Source organism: Ovis canadensis, chromosome 10 (assembly GCF_042477335.2).
Source record: "Ovis canadensis isolate MfBH-ARS-UI-01 breed Bighorn chromosome 10, ARS-UI_OviCan_v2, whole genome shotgun sequence".
In the NCBI taxonomy this organism is placed as follows: Eukaryota; Metazoa; Chordata; class Mammalia; order Artiodactyla; family Bovidae; genus Ovis; species Ovis canadensis.
The window spans coordinates 98,076,186-98,081,467 of NC_091254.1; positions in this window are offsets into that span (position 1 = coordinate 98,076,186).

Sequence of the window (5,282 nt, forward strand, 5' to 3'; positions counted from 1 at the left end):
TGGGTTCCAGTTCCAAAACGGCAACTGTATCCCTCATGGTATAAATTTAAAAGGAAACGAACATGCAGATTGTTACTGAGTGTCATTGTTGAAAGTTACGTTACTCTTTACTTATAGAATAATAAAAAAAGTAGGATTATTCTTTATTATGCAGTTGAATTTATGTCTTTCTCAATTCAAGAGATAAAAATCAGCAAGCATCGAATTACTAAAGGTGTGTTGACTATCTGTTTAGGCATCAAACGTGTTAGGAATTATCTGGAACATAGGTTTTGCCCCTTTTGTTTACTATCTGAATAATAAAGTGCTATCTTTCTTCAATGATTTACATTGGAGGAGTTTCTTTTCTTTCTTTTTGTATCTTTTGTTACAATATCATCACATGTAATTTGGAAACAAAAATTGTCTGTTATGACACTGATCATATGGCATTTTTCTTAATTTTCTTAATGCTATATTTGAGTTTGTAACGTTGCTATTTTAGCCTCTTCTAACTAATAAGATATGGTAGATAAAGTGATTTTCATCTTTAAGCCCAGGAAGTTTCGTAAAGTTCCTCATATCATATCTGATAACGTTCAGGAAAATTCCAGGAAAAGGTGATATGAAGATGTAATAAGAAAAAAAAAAAACGGAAATGAATTTCATCTTGGAACAATCTTCTGATGAAAATCCCGTTTGCAGTTAGAACAAAGAAAGGGGATACGTGGGAAGAAATAAAAGGTAAACCGAGGCAACTTTGGCATTAATCTTGTCTTCAATGGATGTTTACTTTCTTGATGTTAGGTGTCGAGCAGTTAACATTTAGGCTGACTTGCAGATGGCCCTGAGCCTTCAGAGGGCTTCCACCTGGTCGCACAAGCACCTCCGAGTCCTCATCCGTGTTCAGTTAGAGTAACAAGCCCGATTTTCATGGCACTGAAGTTCCTGTCCTTCGTGTCACAGTCTTTCCTAACTATGATGAAACTGCTCGCTCCTGTGGCTCACTGCTGTTTTCCACTGGTTCTCTTTTTTCCCCTTCTTCTAAATTCTTCAGTGGGCTCACTTTTCTAAGTGCTCGTTGCAATCTCCAGCTACTTTCAGAGGAGGGGGACACACGTTCTCGTCTCCACAAGCTGACTTGCAGCACACTGTTCTCAGTCCTGACTGGACTACGGTTTCACACGTAACAAGGCATCATTAAAACATTTTCGTTGTAATAACAAGGAAATGGCAACCCACTCCAGTATTCTTGCCTGGAAAATCCCATGGATGGAGGAGCCATGGGGTCGCAAAGAGCCAGACACGACTGAGTGACTGTGCTTCACTTCACTTCAACAAAATGCCCATTTTATAAACAAGGCGCATCTGTTTAAGAGAGATTTAGAGTGCTTGAACCCACTCCACTGGGAATGAAAATAGGGGGAAAAAAAGAAAGAAAAAGTCTCTTTCATTTAGTGGAAATTCGTTTCAACTAGTCAAACATTAGTAATTCTATCAAGCATATTTTTAAGTTAATTTTTTAAGCTAATATTTTGGACAATGATCCCAAAGGTCTATAATATGAGGAACTACCTGCTTTGTAGGAAATACTATTAATAATAAATGGTTCCCAGTTACATCATCTGGTGATAAATTCATATTAACCCGATAAAGTAGTTGATTCTATCAGGTTTATCAGCGTCTTAAACATCTACTTTGTGCTAAAGTGTGTGTGAAACTATTGGCTCCAAAATGCAGATCTGCATCAGCCGGCCAGCTGTGCCTCCTGGGAGGGGCTGCCTCCCAGGGCTGTCTCGGTCCCCACACCTCTGCTGGGTGAGTTGGATGTGCAAGCCCCTGGGTCCGCTTGGCTCTAGCCCCTTCTGGGCACTGAGCTTGTAGCAGTTGCCCTAAGAGATGAGGGCTTCCCTGCCGGCTCAGTGGTAAAGAATCCACCTGCCAATGCCAGAGATGCAAGAGACGAAGGTTTGATCCCTGGGTTGGAAAATCCCCTGGAAGAGGAAATGGCAACCCACCCCAGTATTCTTGCTTGAGAAATCCCACGGACAGAGGAGCCTGACAGGCTACAGTCCGTGGGGTCGCAGAAGAGTCAGACACGACTGGGAGACTCAACAACAACAACAAAAGGAATAAAAAGTGATGGACGGCTCCCTCCAGGACAGACAGCAGGCTTGCTTATTTCCTGCTGCAAAGAGGTGGATCACCACGCCCGGTGAACCAGCCGGGACACCCAGCCCCTGCTGTAGGGACAGCCACTGGGATGCTCCATGTTACCCCGTGATGCTCAGGGAGGGGACGAGAGGGGCAGAGGCAGGTCTTGCTGTTTTCTGTGGCACAAGTCAGGGACCCCCAAAGCTCACCTCCTCTTCCAGCGAGCATGTCTCTAAGTGATCAGCTCTTAAAGAAATTGCAGTGAAATCTCAGCCCCCCGGGGAAGCTCACAGACCAGGGGGAGAGACAGCCTGTGTGTACACAGGCAAAGCCAAGGGCCAGTGGCCTTTAGTACAGAAATAGATCCAGCTTCACAGGGGAGGCTGGTGTACTCCAAAGCTGGCATTTTATTTCATGTCTCAGGAAGATAGACTGTTTGATAAATGATGTTGGCATAACTGGAAAATATATCTGAAGACACACTAAAATTGCATCCCTGTCTCCTTCCACGAAAATGTCAGGTGAATCAAAGATGTACATGTTAAAACAGGAAACCACAAAATGTGGGAGAAAGGGAAGAATGACAAATGTAACTTTCTGAAATAGAATTCTGTACAGAAAAATACAGTAAAGGCAAAATCAAAGGACAGACAGCGAACTGGAAAGAAATCGCAGACATTATCACAGAGGAAGTGCTAACTGTGTGTTTATTTCGTACGTTCAAGGCTCCTGTAAAGGCAGTAACAAAGAGACCACAAACAGTGTAAAAAGGGGTTAAAGGTCTGGACACAAAGGTCACAGTGATGAAAATAAATGCAAGAAAGTCTTAAACCAATAACAGCCTGCTTAACCTTTCTCACAATAAGATAAATGCAGACTAAACCCACAGTGTGCTGCAGCCATTTATCCATCAGACTGGCACCGATCAAGAAGTTGCGTTACACGTGAGTCTGTCGGGATGTCAGGAAGGGTTCCCATACAAGGCAGCCTGATGGTGCAGACCCAAGCAGCATCCACGCAGGGCAATCCGACTGTGTCTATCAAAGTGACAACTCTCCGTGCTCCTTGACTGACAATTTCATGTCTAAGAATCACTGGTACGTATGGGAAATGATCGCCTTACAAGAGTATTTATTGTTGAGAAGAGAACCTAATGTCCATGTGAGAAATAGTATGTACTAGAGGACCTTCATTCCCTCCATTCTCAGCTGGAACAGCAGAAATTTGGAAGCAAGTCAAAGGTCAGCAATTTGCAACTGGTCAAACCATATATGAATGCAGTATTATACAACTGTGACATGTCAAAGCTTTATTCACACCATAACATCCCAAGATGTGGTTTAAGCAGAGAAAATATAACACAAGAAATATATTAAATATATTATAAGAATATATTCTTATAAGAAATATATTAAATATATATTATATATTAAATATATTAAGAAATATATTAAATATATTTAACAGAGGTTAAATAATATTTAACCTCTGTTAAATATTCAGAGGTGTAAAAGTAATGTATTTTAATGTTTAAGGGCTCTGTAGACCTTAGTGAGTTTGTGGCTGTGATCTGAGATGCTGAAAGATTTGCTGGGTAGGCTGTCACAGAGGTTTGGACTGGAGGTATCAGTTTGGGAGTGCAGGCATATAGGAGTATATATCCGTGGGATGCACTAAAACCTAGACATCATATTCAAAAGCAGAGACATCACTTTGCTGACAAAGCTCCGTATATTCAAAGCTATGGTTTTTCCAGTAGTCATGTACGGATTTGAGAGCTGTACCATAAAGAAAGCTGAGTGCTGAAGAACTGATGCTTTTGAACTGTAGTGTTGGAGAATTTTGAGAGTCCCTTGGACTGCAAGGAGCTCAAATCAGTCCATCCTAAAGGAAATCAACCCTGAATATTCATTGGAAGGACATGCTGAAGCTGAAGCTCCAATACTTTGGCCACCTGATGCAAAGAGCTGACTCATTTGGAAAGACCCTGATGCTGGGAAAGATTGAGGGCAAGTGGAGAAGGGGGCTACAGGATGAGATGGTTGGATGGCATCACCGACTCGATGGACATGAGTTTGAGCAAACCTAGGGAGATGGTGCAGGACAGGGAAGCCTGGCATGCTGCAGTATTTGGGGTCGCAGAGAGCTGGACACGAGTGAGCGGCTGAACAGCAGCAATGCACTGAGCTCGCAGCCAGAGAGGGATCGGGAGGAGCGCCCAGATCACGCTCAGGTTTCGAAGTCAGGGTCAGGAAGGGGAGCAGCAGAGGACACTCGGGAGAGGCAGCCATTGAAGCAGGGAAAACAGCAGGGTTCGGGATCAGGAGAAGGCGTGGAGGAGAGCCTCGGGAATCGCGATGCTGAGTGACCCAGGGAGGCGGATCTGGCGACAGGGAAGCCTCTGTGGGTCCAGATGGGAGTTGGTTCCTCTGGTGAGGTGTTTGTGGAGGAGAGGAGGTCGGAAGGCAGCCCAGAGAAGACGGAAGGTGAGCCTTGTCCCTGAGGATGAACTTGAACGAGGGAAGCTCTTCCATGATGGATTGCAAATGCCGTCCTGGCAGGAGCGGCGGGGACGAGAAAGGACATGGAACTCTGAGGGAAGCCGAGGTGGACGGCCAGCAGCGTCCTCGGGAGGGAGGGGAGGTTCGGGTGACTTGGGTGGACGGCGACTGGGAGCTTGAGAGAAGCACGGAAGGCTTCAGGAGATGCCGGAGGAAGGCAGGGCTGGCGGGAAGACAGCTTGGCAATTTCTTACAAAGCAAAGTCGCTCAGTCGTATCCGACTCTTTGCGATCCCATGGACTGTAGCCCACCAGGCTCCTCTGTCCATAGAATTTTCCAGGCAAGAGTACTGCAGTGGGTTGCCATTTCTTTCTCCAAGCCACACCCAATCATAGCGTACCTTCCAGGAGTCATGCTCCTTGGAATTTCCTCAAAGGAGTCGAAAACTTATGTACAGACGTTTATAGTGGCTCTCCTCATAATTGCTCAAAAGGGAAGCGATCAAGACTACCATTCATAGGCCAATGGATAAATAAACTACAGTACGTTCACACGCTGGAATATTATTCACTGATTTCTTTAAAATGAACTCTCAAACCACGAAAGGTGTAAAAGAACATGAGACGCACGCTAGTAAGTGAAAGAATC